Below are 19,695 nucleotides of genomic sequence, written 5' to 3'. Positions count from 1 at the left end.
GCCACTTGAATTGTCGGTATACTTATGTCAGTTATGAATGAGAAGTTTATCTAAGCCATGTATGTCTCCAACATGAAGACCTACGTGGAGGCTCTTAGGAAATATTTACTGTAGTAGTGTTTATTTGAAAGACAGGCAAATAGCACAGACCTGCTATCCTAGTACTGAAACAAATTGTGAGTTCAAGGTGAGTCTGGACTACATATAGTGATGCTGTCTCAAAATAGAAAAGGCCTATTTCAACTAAACGTTAGAGAAGACAGCCTAGTGGGGGGAGTAGTACTCTTCGGCTATTTTGAATAGTCCTAAGGAGAAATCTAGGTGGGATAAATAAGACAGATTTTACTGATGACCGTATTTACCACAAATTACTTAAGACTTTGCGAACTACATATGAATTCAAGCCAGTTCTCATCTACTTTAGGTCATTTTAGGAAAGATTGATCAACAATTAACTAAATTACAGCTAAAGGGACCTAAATTCTGCTGTTCTGCACACTAGAGTGAATTTCATAGTCAATAGTAATGTATGTCTCAAAATAACTGGAAGAGCTATATTGAATATTCTCATAAGAAAATTATAATATGCTATATATTATAAATTATATACATGCATCAAAACACACCCTAAGTCCTTAATTTATATAGTTGTCGATTGCTAACAAAACAAATGGATTACAATAAAAAACTTATTTTTATGATTTTTCAAAGTAATATATACCTGTTACTTTAATAAAACATTAAGTATAAAGTCAAATGACTGTCTATAGTTCTACAATTCAGAAATTAATATTGAAGCCTTTACCAAACATGGTTATAAAGTACAAAGCTGAAGGGTAGAAAGTCTTCATTTAAAATGAGAACATTTTTCTCATTTAAGATTCGGAATGCTTTTGCTGAGGATAGGACTCGCTGCTGTGGGGAATGGCGTGTATCTCAGTTTTTCCCGGGACATCATCGGACACATTACTTTTATTGCTGAAACAGATTTGCCCTTATAAACATAGAAATTAGAAGAATACAGCGAACAGAAGGTAAAATCAATCACATTGGTATTCAACTCGATCTTGGGAATTGGAGACTCTGTTTTCCGTCGGTGGATCTGGGGTCAGTCCTGCTCGGCAGCTGCCACTGGTGACCGCTGTGACTCACACACTCTGCTCGTGTGAGGGTCTTGGTTCCAGACAGATGGGCAAATACTAATGTCTTTACTTCCAGCCCAGGCTCCAAGCCATGATGACAGGATTGAATACAGTGGTAGTTCTGTAACAAAATCTGTGTGTGTGGTCGTCTCCTTCTACCTTAGTTTTTGAGGTGAGGTCCCTCACTGAACGGGGAGCTTGACTATTGCACTACAGTAAGCGGCCAGCAAGCGCCAAGGGTCTTCCTGTCTGCCTCCCCAGTGATGGGATTCCAAGATCATGCTGCAGCTGTTTATATGGGATTGAACTCAGGTCCTCACTCATTCATAAGCAGCAGGTACTTTCCAACTGAGCCATCTTCCCCAGCCCATAAGCCAAAAATACTTTTTAGAGAAACAGCAGATGTCAAAGAATTAAGATGGTCTGTGTTGAGTTCAACTTCAGAATAACCAGAGGGCTGCTGGAACACAGAATTCTCCGTCCCACATCCAAGAGTACCAAAGCCAGCATCCCCCAATTCAGAGGTAGTGGATTAATTGAGTGTGGTCAGAAAGTTGGAGTTAAACCAGCATAGCTCCCAGGAGAACCTCGAAGGTGGAGTGAAGGAAGACCTATTCCTATGAAGGGTGCTGTCTACGTGAACAAGTTCATGAGCAAACACAACAGGTCTGCAGCACAAATGCCAGAGTACATAAATAAAACAGCTTTTCGTCAGTACCTGTTCCACTGCAGGAAGCACGCACAGGGGATGCCAAGGTGCTGGCGGTGTTGGTGCTCGAGGTCCACTGTTCATGAGGCCAGCACCACGCTCCTTGGCATCCTTATAAACGTCCTGCAGAACATGGGCCAGTTTCAGCTCAGATTTTGTCATTTACAATCAAAAGGACTCATTTTTCAAGTGGTTCTTAAATTGATACATAAACTATGTTCCATTAGAATTCTAACTAATCTCAAACACCTTGCAAATGCGAGGCCCAGCCACTCAGAAAGTCCCAACAGGATGCTCACTCCCATCCTCCACCTTGCAGCTGTCCTCACTTCTAGCACTAATGGTAGAGTTTTGAGCTTCAAGTGAAACCATACAGTTTGTATTCTTGATTGAAGGCTAAACATGGCTTTCTCTCAGATTCAGCCGCTTCACAAAAATAAGGTTCCCCCACGTTGCCGTTGTCACTATCGTTGGTTCATTCTCGCAGCTTTGTCCGTGCCATTGTGCGAATAAATCACAGTTTGCCCTCTCCAGTAAAGGTGGTTGTCTTCAGTTGAGGGCTCTTAAAAATAATAGCACTTTAGGTTTCTACCAGAGACAAAATAGAGATCACTAAAACCCCACCGAAGGACCAAAGGCAGCTGAGAACACTGAAGAAATAACAGATTGGAGAGGGGAGTCAACCCACAGAAAAGCGAGTTTTCTATTTCTGCCTCTTTCCTTCTCTCCTCACTGAGCCCAAGGAGGGCAGCCACACCTCTGCACTGTGGAAGCTGGTGTGTTCATAGCGCTTGTGGAAAGCCCCCACAAAAGCCTGCTTGACAAGTAGGGTCACCCGCTGCAGCAGATGGGAGCCCCGCCTTTCTGGACTGGTTTTCCGTTTTCTCCCTCCTGAGAATGGCCTGAGTTGTGCAGTAGTACTGACTGGGCTTCAGTTTGAAGGAAAATAACAATATTACTGTCCAGAGAAAAAGGGGGGACACTTTTGTGGGGCAAGAGGGAAGACCCGAGAAGAAAGATAAGGAAAGAATCACTTCTGTTTTGATGTTTTTATTTTTATGTTTTGAGATAGTGTGGAGCCCTGGCTGACCTAGAACTCTCTGTGTAAACAAGACTGGTCTCAAACTCTCTGCTTCTGCATCCCAGGTGCTGGGATTAAAGACATGCACCACCACACCCAGCTCCTTTTCCTGTTTCTAGTTAACACAGCCTCACCATTCCTATACAGACACCAGACCTGAGACAGCCCAGCCAGACTTCGAAAACTTGAGGTGCAGTTTGAGCCCCTGGCTGAGATGTATGGTGCTGACTAGTCACAGGAGAGGGAGATCCAGTCTGTAGGGCCCTGCTGTGATGTGAGAGATGTGAGAGGCAGCGCAGAACTTCCAGTCTGAAACTGGGTTGATTTTAAATCAAAACAGTCCTGAACTGGACTACCTTAACGTGAGGAGTCTAATACTGGAACCTAAACCCAGCACTTTATCTAAAGCTACATGACATACACGGTTGAGAAAATATGATACTCAAACAAAACTACAGCAGCAACAAACCCCACCTCAACACAAATGGTCTGGTTGCTGCAATTAATAGTCTTGAAGGCAGTTACTGGAACATCAGGCAGGGTCTACAAAGTGGTATCTACGAAGGGAGCGTATTGAGGCAGAAAACTAATGCACTTAAAAGTATTGAAATTATACAGTGCATGTTCTCTGATCATAAGAAATGAAAGCAGAAGTCAACTATGGAAAGGTCCCTGAAAAAAAAATCTGGAAATCTTAAAACACTAGTTATAAATAGCCTAGGATCAAAGACAAAATCAGTAGCAAAGCCAGAAAATTTTCCAAACTGCACAAGATAAAAGTATAAAAGCAGAATTTGAAGGAAATTGAAGTGACTAAGAAAACATATAAGAGATTCTTTTATCAGAAAAAAACACCTAAGAGGCAAGAGTTGTGGCCTTCGAAAGACTCGCCCCCCCCCCAACGTGGGTAGCATGTGACTGTATTAGGTTACCAGGCACAGGAGACCGAGGAGGGTACAATGACCTTCGAATAAACTGCCCACAATAGATAGATACTCAGGTGAACCAAAACCATCAAGGATTCTCCACCTGTGTGCTCTGTTTTCATTTTCAGAAGGGGGAGGGGGACATAATCCCTATTTGCACTTTGACTGTGTTTCTGTCACACCCCCACCCCCATTATAAGGAGTAACTCTCAGGTTTGTTTGCTTTTTTGTCCCCTGTAATAAATTTCTATTTTTCTGAAATGGAGCCCATCTCCCCTTGCATATGTATGTGTGTGGTGGGGGGCTCTATTCCTGTCCTTCCACAAGGAGCAGAGAGAGTTGGGGAACCCACTCTTACCCCAGCCAACCAACAATTACATAGAGACCCGACTCCTGCTCTAGAAGGGGCACACAGACAACTTTACACTGATAGAGATGGGGAGGGAGGGGAGTCACCAGATAGGATTCCCTAAAACCAAATAAACCCTAACACCCTGACCATCACAGCCTCCCCAGCTCTGGGCCACTACCCCAGAAGCTGGTGAGCTTTCCAGTGAACACATTCGCTCTGCACAGAATTGTATCCCTGCCTTTAACTCAGGGAGAGAAAGAACTCACCTGCCAGCTGCTTGGCTCCCATCAGGATGATCAGTTGCAACAAGTGTGTTTGTTTATTCTACAGCCTGTTGTCTTCCCCAAGCTGAAGGGTTTGTCTAGTGCCAGTGCTTCCATTGGGCTGGGGAAAACGACAGAGACAGGAGAGCTTGGTCTTATGTAGTCCTTGGTGTGCTCATTGTATAAATACAATTCATTTTGACCTGAAAGGGAGTGAGAAGGAATATGTGACAAAGCCATTTTGCCTTTTTATTTTATTTTTGTGAGTCTCTTTGTAGTCTTGGCGATCCTAAAGCCTGCTATGTAAACCAAGCCAGCCTCGAACTCACTGAGATCTTCTGCCTCTACCTCCCAAGTGCTGGGATTAAAAATGTGTCACCATGCCCAGTCCCAGTTTGACATTTTTAAACCAAATATCCATTGTCCTCTTCATCTTCCAGTGAGCTGTGTAGGATGCTATTGTCTACATCGGACACTAGGGGGAAACCTTGTTTGCTCTTGGAATGTTAAGTTTCCAGTTTCTCCAGCTTGCTCTAAATTCAGATTGTTTTGTCTGTCTGTACAAATGAATCGGTGCGATATTTTCATTATTAATTAAAATTAAGTGAGGGTACACAGTGATCAAGTGTGGTACTTTGTTCATAATCTTGGAACAGGAAAAAGCAAATTTAATATTATAAAAACTGAGGAAGTGTAATGAAGTTTAGCTAATAAAAATGACCCACATTGGGGGTCAAAGAGCTGGCTCAGCAGTTGAGAGCACTGGATACTGTTCCTGGGACCCAGGTTTGACTCCCAGCACCTCTGTGGCAGCTTTCAACCCTCTGTAACTCCAGTTGGGGGGATCTGGGCTGTTGCAGCCTCTGCTTGCACACATGTACAAAGACATACGGCCTGCCTGCATCTCCCCCATAATGGAATTAAAGGGGTGTGCCGTGCCTGAAAAAAGCTGCTATAAATGAGAACGGAACATAACTTGCATTTAGTTTCTTCTGGAGTCATGAACAGCACTTTAAGAATACATACTCAGGAGGTTGACTAGTAGAAAGAAGTCTATTAAGCAACCCACGAGAATGTGGACACAAAGTTAAACATTGTACAAACAAATGCGTGCCTCTGGGGTCCTGCAGTCAAGCTATGGCTTGTGCTTGCTAGGCAAGTGTCTGTTACTGAGCTACAGCCCCAGCCCTACCGGAAACCCAAAATTTGATGTTTGAATCCCAATCCACAGCTGAAGCAGGGAGAGGCTTTCTGAGCAGAGTCAGGTGCATACTTCCACAAACAGCCCAGGAAGTCCGTTTCAGTCCTGTTAACTCACATGTGTGGCTCATCTCGAGGCCTGCCTTAGCATGGTGGCCCAACTGAAGGACACTAAACTGAATTTAAAAGACCCTAAAAAGTGGCCCGCCTCTCTCTCTCTGAGCCCCTGTTCTTACAGTGTCTCTTATTATTTCAGTCCCAGGATCCAAACCCTACTGTTCCCAGACTCACCCGCCCTTTCCCCTCCCCTGGCCCTTTTCCCTAGTCCCTCAGGGATCCACTTTCTCATCTTTTCATGTGGCTCTGCTCCCTACACTTGGTGTGGGAAGTCCTTCTGTATATGTGTTGCTTTCATTGGTTAATGAATAAAGCTATTGTGGCCAGTGGCTTAGCAGACTAGAACAAGGCAGGAATTCCAAGCAGATGGAGGAGGAAAGAAGGCGGAGTCAGGGAGAAGCCAAGGAGCTGCCGCAGGAGACAGACGCCAGACGCCGGATGTAACTTTTCAGGTAGGCCACAGCCATGTGGCGATACAGACTAATAGAAATGGGTTAATTTAAGATAGAAGAGCTAGCTAGGAATATGCCTAAGTGATGGGTCAAGCAGTGTTTTAATCAGTACAGATTTCTGTGTGGTTACTTCGGGAGTCTGGGTGGCCGGAAAATGAACAAGCAGCCTCCAAATACATACATGGAGCTGGGGATTCCTTCCCTGTAACTTGAGGGGTCGGGGTCCACATCTGGTTGTCACTAGTCACCACCATATGTGAGCATTGTAGCTCTCTTGCCTCCAGGAAGAAGGTAAGGATTCAATATTCACAAGCAGAAACAAAACGCTGGACCAAAGCTCTTAAGAGCTGTTCCATGATGCCTGCCTTCTCTGTCTTCCCCCCCAGAAACAACCACAGGTGATGCGGGGCTCCCTCTCCTGTGCTTCAGTGAGGACAGTGTGGAGCCTACAGCCAGCCTGTGAAGGACATAGCACAAGAGAGGGGAAATCGCCTCTGTAGTTGTTGTTTTTAATGTATACAGTGTTCTTCCTGCAGGCCAGAAGAGAGAGCAGTATTTGCTTGTGAGCTACCATGTGGTTGCTGGGAATTGAACTAAGGACCTCTGGAAGGTCAGGCAGTGTTCTTAACCTCTGAGCCATCTCTCCAGCCCCCTTGCCTCTATAGCTTTAAAGCACTGAGATCTGGTGCCTGTTACTGCAGCCTAAGCCAGCTCCTCCTGACTCTTGGACCATCTGTCCAGCTCCATCCATACAAAAGGAGCTGTAATTTCCCCCCAATTTCACTTGTGAAGAAATGGAGGCAGTAACGGATTAAGGAGCTTGCCCAGCATCCTGTAGCCACTGAGTCCCAAGGCCAGCATGAGTGGCGGTTATAGGGCAGTCTCCTGCACTCAGATCTCCCCTTCCACGGTCGGAGATGGAGCTGGAGTCATCGGACTTGGCAGCTGGTACCTTAACCCACTGCGCTGTGACCCCGGCTCTTCTTCTGTTTCTTAGTTTCCTTCTTGTCTGCTGAAAATTCCAAGAAGCTGATAGGAAAAGATTCATAGTGAGAGAAGGTGTAGTCTTTTAAAGATGGCTTTCTTCAAGAGTTTAACGCCATTTCTTCTTCCTTTGCCATTTGGTGACCGTATGTGTTACCTTCCGCGGGTTACAGTGTGAGATAGGAGGTAAAACCACGTACTGGAACTTTCTGTGAAAGTGTTCGGGGTACAATTAACAGAGGACTTTCAGTAAAGCAGGCTGCCCTCCATAATGTGGATCGGCCTCATATCTTTAGTTCAAGGTCAGAGCAAAACTAGACTGACCTCCCCAAGGAAGAGAAAAAAGATGTCAGTTTTCAGACTTGAACACAGGTTTAGTTCCTCTCTACCCAGTGCTGTTAACCCAGCAGGCAAACTGCCGTCTCTCCAACATCCATAATCACATGAACCAATTCCTTCAAGCATTTCTTACTCATCTCTTCCTATTGGTTCTGTTTCTGTGGGGAATCTGACTGGTACACGTGCGATTGATAACTCAGAGAGGAGTATTCTCCCTAGACAGACTAGATCCTGGGAATGTTGGGGCCATTCCTCGATGGTCCCTCAAGTATTTCAGGCTGAGAGGAAAGTCTTACCTTTGCTATTGCTTTGAATGTGATGCACTTCCCCAAGGAAAAGGACACTTTGTCCCAAGTGCTTTGGCATCCCATATGGGGAAGGTGTTAAGTTTCTTGGGGGACCCTACGTGGGCTTTTTGAACTTGTGCTGATCAATTCTGGAAATGTTCTTCCAGATGGTAACAGCTGTGGAGTCAAGGGCCATGTGTACCTGGTTCATGATTCTTCTGAGGGGTTCTGGGAAAGCACCCAGACGGAGCCCAACAACTAGTGAGAAATCCGTGAAGGATCAAGCACACACAAAGGAACAAGGTGTTTTGGGGTGAAGACATCAGGCTAGATTTTAAGATCAGCCAAGTCCTAGGCCAAGTTATAACAAGGAGCCTGGGCCATGAAGCATATTGGGAATATGGCTTTAGGAGTTCGCTTGTTTTTGGGACATTATACATGGTATAACCTCTGTGCAAGGATAAGAAATGGACTGTGAGGTAGAGGCACTTGATGAAAGGAAACCTGTTTTCCAAATAAAGGCCAATCGTGAGGAGGCTGTTGACTGTCCTATAGTTCTTTGCTTCCCAGAAAAACTGGAGATCTTCTTTAAAAGAAGAAGATAAGAAGAAGAAGGAGAAGGAGGAGGAGAAGAAGAGGAGGAGGAGGAGGAGGAGAATGAAGAGGAGGGCCAGAGAACACTAGTTATTGGAAGCAACTATTAAAAAATTGACACTTTCAGCCAGGTGGTGGTGGCGCACACCTTTAATCCCAGCATTCGGGAGGCAGAGGCAGGAGGATCTCTGTGAGTTTGAGCCCAGCCTGGTCTACAGAGTGAGTTTGAGAACAGGCTCCAAAACTACAACAGAGAAATCCTGTCTCAAAAAATCAAAACAAACAAACAAACAAAACATTGGCACTTCTAGATACACAATCTAAACCTAAATTAACAAGAGAGGGAACATACATGAGTAGGCAACAGAAAGGAGATGGGAAGAAAGGCGATTAGCCAATGAGAAACATTGCCAGGAGAGGAATAGAGATGAGCAACTCTGACCCCCCAAGTCCTGATTCTCATCAAAGCGACTCAGCCCCAACCCTGTTCTCTGGTTCAGAAATCACCGCTGTATCCTCCTCCCCACCTGCCAAGAGGCTTGCAGGCCTGTGCTCTGCTCTAACGAGCCCCACCTGCTTCTCCACCAACTACTTCTCCTTCTGAAAAACCTCAAGGGGGCTGGAGAGATGGCTCAGAGGTAAAGATCTGGCTGCTCTTCCAGAGGTCCTGAGTTCAATTCCCAGCAACCACATGGTGGCTCACAATCATCTGTAATGAGATCTGGTGTCTTCTTCCGTACTGTAGGATACATGCAGGAAGAACCCTGTATACATAATAAATAAAAATCTTTAAGGAAGGAAGGAAGGAAGGAAGGAAGGAAGGAAGGAAGGAAGGAAGGAAGGAAGGAACCTCAAGCTGCTGCCCAGAAACCAGCCCTCCTAATTCCACCTGATGCTCACAAACTTGGTCCAGCTGCTGCCATTCAGGGCTTTTCGTGGATGTCATGGGTACCACCACCTGTTGTGAGCAGGCTCTCCATCCAGGTTGGTATCCGTCACTCCCTTTCATCTTTCCCTTCAGATGCCACACCCCTCGGGATGAAGCTCTCGGGGAAAGCAGCTCTGGTGCAGTGGCGTCTTCCAGCCAGAACAGGCTCGCAGCTGAGCTCACAATTGGATTTGTATGGCAGCGGCAGAGGCTAGAGCATCTGGGAGCCAGTCTGAGAAAATGTCTTGGCTACTGGCTGAGATGATGATGAAATCCAGACCTAACATGTGGAGCTGAGAGCCTCAACTCCTGGGCTAGCCGACTGGAGCATTGCAAGTAGGAAGATGGTTTGTGTGCCATAACATTTCATATAAACAGATCAGTTTTCATTAATAGGGAGCTAGATGGTATTTAAAGATCTTTTTGGAGTGAAAACTGCACCCCAAATCAGATGAAAAGCAATAAGAACTGAAAAGACAGTAGGACATGCCGTGCCAGTTTTGAGGTGAGGGTGGGGAGCCTGAACCAATCAAACAAAGGATCAGAGTGGCAAATCCAGCTTGCACCAAGGAGGTTGGCTGACACCGAACCCTCCTCCTGAGCTTTCCAGTCTTATTGAAAGGAGGTGGAAGCAAGGTCCACAGTCTACCTATGAAGAGCAAACAGGATAACACGCCCTGTTGTTGGAAGACATTGCTGACTGGTCAGAGGTTACAGCCTCCCCAATCTATTACAAATGAAAGAATTAGTCTTACCTTCTGTGGTAGCTTGAACGTTATTGGACCCCACTATTAGAAGGTGTGGCCTTGTTGGAGGATGTGTCACTGTGGGGGTGGGCTTTGGGGTGTCCTATGCTCAAGCTACACCCAATGTCTCAGTTCACTTCCTGTTGCCTGTGCATCAGGATGTAGGACTCTCAGCTCCTCAGCACCATGTCTGCCTGCATGCTGTCATGTCCTACCATGATGATAATGGGCTGAATCTCTGAACTGTAAGCCACTCCAAGTAAATGTTTTCCTTTTATGAGAGTTTCTGTGGTCATGGTGTCTCCTCACAGCAATAGAAACCCTAATTTTGGCACCTTCCTTCAGTGATGGAAACAGTCATCCCCAGAGTCCAAGGAAGTACTATCTCTCTTGTTTATGTTGGTTGGGGTTTTCACAGCTACTTACATCAGTGTGCATGTGTAAAGCCCTGGCTTCAATGCCCAGCAAACACGTGTGCATGTGCACATGTGCACACACATAAACACACACACCAATGCTACAAAAACAAACAAACAAAGCAGAAGTTAGGAAGAGATTCATAGAAACCTCCTTGAGAAGCCAGGACCAGATGATCCCAGCAGGCACTGAGATTGTCACAGTTTGATCAATGGAATCTTGAGTAAGAAACTGCCTATCACCTAAAGGTAAGAACTGTGTTCAAGTAGTCTTCCCTGTCCTACGTTTTCCACATGTCTAGAGTCTCATGACTGAGGAAAGGAGTCAGTCTGGAGGATGGGGAATTAGATTCATGGTTTTTTTTTTTTTCCCGAAGAACAACTCATTAAACTGCTCAGAACACATTCAATAGGCATTCTGTGGGTGAAAACAAACTTCTGCTGTTGTACATTTGAGACTGGGGTGCGTCCTTACAGCCATGGGCCTGGACAATTAGCAGTTGCCTTGGGAGAAAACAGAACTCTACTCCAAAACAGCTGGGTTGTTTTTGACCACGTAGACCTCCCTTCAACTCAAACTCTGACCGAAAATATAGCAACTTTTCATGTACCTAGCAACTTCTGATCCTGCCTTTTAAAAATGTTTTTATTTAAAAAGAAACCACCAGGCCCACCAGGCAAATGTTTCATGATTTCCTTAAGACTTTAAGGAAACATCGATGGGACATTTTACTTTGTCTCCAGTTTAAAAGACTTCAAAACAATGCAATTATTTCCAAAGAGCTTGGTATCAATTAGCAAATCATGATTCAATTTAGCTAAATTGGTGTATTAACCCTTGAGAGTGCAGATATAGACAGATGTGTCAAAATTTGGTCTTGGCGAACTTCCCAGCAGGGTAACAAAGGTTAATAAATTCCTCAGGTCGGTGTCATTACTGTGACTATTCCCTTAGGATGACAGTCACTTTTCTTGACAAAATCCTCCTAATGGCAGACGCTCTGAAAGTCGACCCATCTAATGGCACTTATACTGTCCGAGGCCCTAACTGGCTTTGTCACTGCTTAGTAGAGCCGTGAGAATAGACTCCCCAAGTCAATGTAAGTGACAAGGCCCATTGAAGTCATGAAGCTGACTTCCAGGCACTGCCTGAATTACCGCGTTCTAAGCAACCACTCAGACAAACAGGGGGACATCTCCGCAGACATCTTCAAGAATGGCGAGCATCTCAGATTTGTAACTAGACGTCTCCTCTCCTCACAGAGTCGTGGTTGTTTGTTTAATAAATTATTTATTTTACATCCTGGCTGCAGTTTCTCCTCTCTCCTCTCCTCCTAGTCTCTCCCGAGCTGTGTTATTTTGAATAGTGGAACTATCCAGAAACAAGCAAGAGTAGACCCCTCCCCTCTAACGGAGGCTTGTTTACCACTTGGCCTGCTGTCACGGGAAAGGGTTGGCGGGGCATTTCTTTGGTGACCTCTCCTGTTAAAAGACCTTGATGGCATTTACTACTCTCAGCCTCAGAGCACGGCCTTTCTACACATGTTCTCAGCTGAAACTGTAGAGGAAAATGGCTGCCTGTGTACCCGACATCACACAGGTCAAGTCCCTCACTACACCCCACTGGGAGTCATCAGGTGTTGTGAGAGAAGAGGCAGACAAAAGCAGCAGGGATACAGGCCTGGCTGTTGTTAGATTTCACAGGGGCCAGGTCACTGCATGCACATTGTCTCTTTATAACCTGGTAATTGTAGGATAGTCAGTATTTTAACCAGTATGTGTCCCAACACGAAGGTTTGTTCCTTACGTGTAAGTTATGAGTCTATGATTCTGTGAGTTTCTGTTTAAAGCTGGTGGATTTCTGAGGAACAGTTGACCACTGCAGAGCCATCTGCCAGGGTCAAATGGCAGAGCATACACACTGTCACAGATGGATAGGAGCAAGGGGGATGAGATGTGAGGTATTGCCTGCTTCTCAGGTCACATGACCTACCTCCAGGTTTCCAACTGGGATGAACTCTTTCCTTCGGTGGTAATGGAAACGCAGAACAGGAAGGGGAAGAGAGGGATTTCTATAAAATGGTCCAGAAATGTCAAGAACTGGCCGCATCCTTGACAAGTGGCTTAGAAAATGATGGGGTATTGGGGAGGAGAATTGTGGCAGGGACCCCCACACACACACCTTGCCCTGGAGGACAGCTATCAATGTGTTTATTCCCTGAGTCATTGCTTCTTATAGATAAAGGCTTCTGCAATGTCTGAGGCATGGTTGCTATCCTGGATTCTGTCCTCACAGCTGTAGGCAGGTCAACTGGGGCCACTTATAGCATAAATGTCATTAGATGTGTCCCCGTTAGAGGCCGCTATGCTTCATAAATCTTGCTGGACATTTACCCTAGGAAAACGAGGTGGTGGTTCTCTTGGGCCAGCGTTGGATCTGTGCCTTCTGAGAAAGCTTTGCATTGATTTCTCCTGGTGTCTAAAGAAGGGAGGTTTGAAGGGACTGGAGAGATGGTGCAGTGTTTAGGGTCTGGGTTCAGTCCCCAGCACTAACATGGTAGCTCACAACCCTCTGTAACGACATCCCTCCTGGGGGGATCCAGTGCCTTTTTTTGACCTCTGTGGGCACTGCATGTACACGGTACACAGACATACATGCAGATAGAACATCCATAGACATACAATAAAAAGAAGTTAAAAATATAAGGGAGGTTTGATAGTTTAAGCCCTTTCAGTTGTATATTGTCTAGAGTTTCCACTGCTGTAATAGAATACCAGAATCGGCAACAATATGGGAAGGAAAGGGTTTGTTTTGCTCGTGTTTCCAGGTAACAGTCCATCACTGAAGGCGGTCAGGGCAGGAGCTCAAACACAGCAGACCTTGGAGGCAGAAATGGATGCAGAGGCCATGGAGGGACGCTGGCTTGCTTCTCAAGGTTTGCTCGGCCTGCTTTCATGTACAGCCAGGACCACCTTCCCATGGGTGACACCACCCATGGTGAGCTGGGACCTCCCACATCCATCCTCAGTCAAGAAGATGCCCCCGAGACTGCCCACAGCCCAATCTGGTGGGGGCATTTTCTCCGCTGGGCTTGGTTCTCACCTTCCAAATGACTCTAGCGTGTGTTGAGTTGACATAAAAGTAGCCAACACACATATATGGTGAAAACAGCTTAATATTAGGATGGTCTGTAGACACTGGCTCCCCAGAACAGCACCTCTGCCCTTCCCCTTCTGTTTTCATCCCTTACTCTACAAGGTAGCCCCAAGTCATCCTCTCCACAGTGCCTGGCAGTGCAGGGGGAAAGCGCAGCAAGCTCAGATCAGTTCCTACTGTTCTGATAGCTTTCTGGTCTCTCTGTCTATAACTCTAACCTGAAAAAGTTATCTGAGGGTCTCCAACTATCAACTTCTGTGTTTTTTAAACATAATTCTTTATTGATTCTTTGGGAATGTCCTATCATGCACCCAATGCCACTCACTCTACTTACATCTTTAAGAACTATTTATTTTTATTTTATGTTCATGGGTGTATCTATGCATGTACACCACATGCATGCCTGATGCCTGAAGGGGCCAGAGAGGGCATCAGATCCTCCATAACTGTAATTGTAGATGTTTGTGAGTGGCCGTGTGTGTCCGGGCATAGAACCTGGGTCCTCTACAAGAACAGCCAGTGCTAACCATTAAGCCACCTCTTCAAACCCATGTCTTTGATATTTTAAGGTAGTTTTCTTTTCTGTAAACATATTTTAAAAACTTTTATTTATTTTGTAATTATGTGTGTTTGCTAGAGAGCCTATGTGTGGGTGTATACGCCTGGATGCAGTATTACCAAATGTCGGATCCCTTGGAGTTGTGAACCCCATAGTGGGTGCTGGAATCACAGCCCAGATCCTCTTCAGAAGCAGCCAGTGATCCCCATCACCAACTCACCTCTCCAGACTCTTGATAGCTTCCTTCTCAAAATATTTTATCTTGAACTTTTCACCGTCTTCAGCAGGAAGGCTGGCTCTCATTGCTTGCTCTGGTATTCCTCCTGAGGAAAAATAATTATTGAAATATAATTTACATAATGAAAAGTATGCAACTCTTTCAGTTTTATATTTTTTTTCATAGTAGGAATTGTTCTTTAAGATTTCTATCTTTAGGAGCTGGAGAGATGGCTCAATGGTTAAGAGCATTGGCTGTTCTTCCAGAGGACCCAGGTTCAATCCTCAGCAACCACATGGCTGCTTACAACTGTCTGTAACTCCAGATCCAGGGGATCTGACAACCTCACATAGACATACATGCAGGCAAAACACCAATCCATATAAAATAAAAATAAATAATTTCTAGAAAATGATTTCTGTCTTTGAATCAAGGCATGGTGATGCAGCCCTGTAATCTCAGCTCCTCAGAAGACTGAGGCAGGAGGATCATGATTTTATGTCCTGCCTGGGCTAAAGAGCAAGTTCAGGGTCAGTCTGGTTAACATAGTGAGGCCTTATCAAGTGTCTTTTTTTCCCAAGAGGACTGGGAATATAGCTAAGTAGTAAAGTGCTTGCTTAGCCTGCTCAAAGCCCTAGACCCAACCCACAGCGCCTCTCACACACTTAATCTTCTGGCTTAGGTGGGGCTCTCAGGGCGATAGAGTCCCCAGCCCCTCTGTGTATATCCTCTCATTCCAACTTTGGGCTCTGAGATCCCAGCACCTGCCAGTAGTCCATCTCACAGTCTTATTCTCAAAAGATATTTATTATATTTAATTCCCATGTTCTGTCACTAGAGGAATTTTCAGAATATGTTGTTGGCAGGATTGCCAGGATCAGTTCATCTCATTAAATCTGTTTCATCTTTAGAGGGCAATTCAAAGGTCACCTCTTCTGTAAAAGCTTTCTGTTCTTCTCCTGGAGGAGTTAGGCTTACTTCTGTTAACGAAAGAAAGTCTCCCCAGCCCGAGGGCCATGCTTCAGCTCAGAAGGCTGCTTTAAATGTATCAGTCTCCAGCACCAGTTAGAAGCCACCCCACATGGGCACTTTGGGATGATCTCGCAGCTCTCGCAGTGTGGTGCCCGTCAAAGGAGGGTACTTAATACTTGCTGAATTAATTCACTCATAAGTAAAGCAATTACTAAATAGTATCCTAAAACCAATAGATCGACTTTTGCAAATGCTTGCTCCCAATTATTGCTAGAGTTTGAGTCTTAAATGCCCCCTCCCCGAGAAGTCTATGTGGCCTTGGTCCCCAGCATGGTCCTATTGGTGGGAATTTTTCAGAGGTGGGGCCTAGTAGGAGGTTTTCAGATCATTGGGACCGTGGAAGCTTTTTCTATCATGTCACAGGCACAAGGTGAGCACTTTTGATCACTATAATATTTTGCTGCTATAATGTGTTCCACAAACCCAGAGCAATAGTGACAATGGACCAAGGGTTGAACCCTATAAGACATGAGTCCAAATAAGCTTCTTTCCTTTGTAAGTCAGTTGTAACCCATCGTTGGGGAGCCCTGGGTTTAGAGATGAACGTCTGTGATATCAAAGCCCACATTCTTTCACTGACTGCGGATTTAAAAAATATTTAAATTACTTGTGGGATTCCCTTTCTATTCATAGTGTGGTTCCCTTAGTGTCAGCGTCAAGCATCTTCCAGACCTTTTTAGAAACATAGATTATGGACTGGGCAGGGAGCTTAGTGGTAAATACTTGTCTAGAAAATGTGGGGCTGTGGGTTGAGTCTGCTTCACAACAGATAGACAAACGGCCTTCTATAAAGCCCTGCTGCAGGCTTTGGGAATTACTCTATAGTTAAACAGTATCCTCAGGTGATGTCTGTACATTCAAGGCTGAGAAGTACTGTGGATTTGCTGCTGCTCTTGTTGTTTTGTTCACTTATCAACACCATAACACAAACTCTTGGGCATGCCAGGCCAATGTTTCACTGTGAACTATATCCCCAGCCCCAGAAGACTGTTTTTAATATATGCATTTGTTATTATTATTATTATTATGTCTTTGAGACAGTGTCTCTCTACATAATCCTGGCTATCCTGGAACACACTATGTAGACCAGGCTGGCCTTGAACTCACAGAGATCCTCCTGCTTCTGACTCAGAGTTCTGGGATTGAAGGCATGAGTCACCACATCCGGCTATGTATTTATTTTTATTCCAATTCAATACCAAAGCAAGTTACCAGCGTGACTTCCGATTACGTATATTCCATCTGTAATGCAATCCACACTGGCTTACGAACCTTAATTCATCATTCAACTAGGTATGGCCGAACTAATTTCATTATTTCTCACCCAAGCTGTTACAATTATCTCCTGATTTATATGAGCTCCCATCGCTTCCATCTTTGAATCCACTGCCAGCAATTTTGAAACAGTGGGACACATTGCTCCAAGCGATTGCTGTGAAAGAACCGAGATAATCAGATAGCACAGCTGCTCTGGTGTGTGTGTGTGTGTGTGTGTGTGTGTGTGTGTGTGTGTGTGTGAGAGAGAGAGAGAGAGAGAGAGAGAGGGAGAGAGGGAGAGAGAAGGGGTGTGTACGTGTGTGTGAATGTGTGTACGTGTGTGTGAGACAAAGAATGGGTGTGTATGTGAGTGTGTGTGTGAGAGAGAGAATGGGTGTGTATGTGAGTGTGTGTGAATGTGTGTGTGAATGTGTGTGTGAGAGAGAATGGGTGTGTATGTGAGTGTATGTGTATGTGAATGAGTGTGTGTGAATGTGTGTGTGAGAGAATGGGTATGTATGTGAGTGTGTGCATGTGAATAAGTGTGTGTGAATGTGTGTGTGTGAGAGAGAGAATGGGAGTGTGTGTGAATGAGTGTGTGTGAATGTGTGTGTGAGAGAATGGGTATGTATGTGAGTGTGTGCATGTGAATAAGTGTGTGTAAATGTGTGTGTGTGTGAGAGAGAGAATGGGTGTGTATGTGAATGAGTGTGTGTGAATGTGTGTGTGAGAGAGAGAATGGGTGTGTATGTGAATGAGTGTGTGTGTGAATGTGTGTGTGAGAGAGAGAATGAGTGTGTATGTGAGTGTGTGTGTATGTGAATAAGTGTGTGTGAATGTGTGTGTGTGAGAGAATGGATGTGTATGTGAGTGTGTGTGTGTGTGTGTGTGTGTGTGTGAGAATGAGTGTATGTGAGTGAGTGTGTAGGCATGGGCAGAACTCTGTCTTAAGCTCTCCCACATCTTCAGCGATGCTTGCCCGCATCTCCAGACATATGTGGAGGACACACGGCTGCCCTTGCTCCGACTGTAAATGTTGCGGTGTGTCACAGGTGACTTGGTAATAGCTGAAGTACCAAGGTTCCTGAGGAATAAAGTTTTCCGTAACTTGGAGTGGATTCAAATCTTTTTATGCTTTTTAGTATACTTTCTTGAGGATGTAAGTCCTCGCATTTGCCACCCATGGGAAGACAGCAACATGACATAGCTTGGTGGGCAGAAACCCAGAGTCCCAGATCTAGACTGCGGTTGTGTTACTGCCAAGAAGAGGTTTCTAAAAGCCGTCAGAAGGCGAACACAAACTCACCAATCTGCCTACCTGATTAGGTCACTGGAGCCTTATCACTCCACCCACCCCTCGGGACATGAGCGTTCTCATTCCTCCTGTATCTTCACAGGAGATACTGCTTCTCTGATCGGTGTCTCTCTTTCTCGCCCCTCCCCTGGCCTCTCCTCCCCAGCAGACAGGTTTTGAACAGAGTGACAGTGTTTGGCGGGTAGGTGGGAGACAGAGGGCGAAGGAGGGCGGGGAAACTTTCCAGCTATGAGTTCCTGATCACACCACTCGGCACTAATTCCTCCTGGTTTGCTTTGGGCATCTTGACATTTCTTAATGCCCTCATTTGGAGCTTTGCAGTATCCTTCTGCTTTGTACATTGTTCAAAGGCAGAGATCTTGTCTTATTCATCTTTGTACCCTCGGGGCCGCTACGAGAACACAGCATTTCGTCCTTTCTTAATGGAGCAAGTCAAAGAATGTCTGTCACCTTCTGTCTTAGTGTTTTTACAGCCATATTTCCTTTGGTCAAAATGACCCCAAAGGATATTGTTTGGGTTCAAAATAAAATTATTTGTGTTCCTTGGAACTCTAATTTACCACATAGATTTTTTTTTTCCAGTTTTGGTTACTCGGTAGTAACAAGAATTCTGTGTGTCAGTTCCCTAAAGAAACAGGAATTCGTCAGCATCCTTATCATAGTTCATTTGCATGAAATAGACATCAGGAATCCCCTTGTTTGGCCAAACTCAGCAGTGCACAGGACCAGGCTTTTAAAAAGAGTAATTCATTAGCTTTGGAAATAGGAAATGACAAGGGGTAATTGATCTATTTCAATTTGCTCTCTGAAGAGATAGCTTTTATTTCTTTGGCCCATGGCCCCTTTTGATTTAATGTATATATTTTCCAGAAAATTCTCCTCCCCCTCCCAACTCTCGGGTAGCAAATTTTAGATGATTTAGACTGTTTTAAATTATACAGTAGACTCTCTGTCTTAGTCCTTCCCGCACGATAATTAAATATAGGAATCAAGCTGTACCAATGTCCCCTGCCTTGCCAGTGTTCTCATCTCAGCCCTCAGTCCAACCTTTTATTCCCTGCTTTCCCCTCCCCCACGGAGATTTTAATTTCGTTAAAACGTTTCTACTGCAGCTGGGAGCCAAGCAGCCCGGCAAGCCGCGGAAACACAATGTCATTTAATATTCCAGCCCACAGCCCAGACAGTTGCACATCGGGTCATTTGGAACAGCGCTCTTGAGACTGTTTTATTTGACAGTGATTGGCAACACCCCGCTGTTTGAAAAACAGCCACCACGTTCCGAGCAATAGCTCCGCTTTGAGAACCAGACCATAGACAGGAGCCACATTCACTGACGTGGGTGCGGGCAGCATGTAGCAATAACACCAAAGCTACACCCTGAGTCCCTCGCGCTGGCTGGATATAACATATCCATTCATGAGTCCATCTACCCATTGGTCAACCATCTCCCACCTGGGCTGCTGCAGGAGAGACTCTCTAAGGCGCCTGTAGGCTTGGGCACAGCTCCTCCTCCTGACCCAGCCGGAAATTTGGAGAAAGCGGGGCTCAAAAGAGAGTCCACAGGTCTGGAAAACCAGACGGCATCACCAAGGTCAGAGGGCAAGCAATGAGTGTTGAGGGGG

This window comes from Myodes glareolus, chromosome 8 (genome assembly GCF_982192425.1).
Source record: "Myodes glareolus chromosome 8, mMyoGla1.1, whole genome shotgun sequence".
Classification (NCBI taxonomy): Eukaryota; Metazoa; Chordata; class Mammalia; order Rodentia; family Cricetidae; genus Myodes; species Myodes glareolus.
This window is presented reverse-complemented; position numbering follows the sequence as displayed.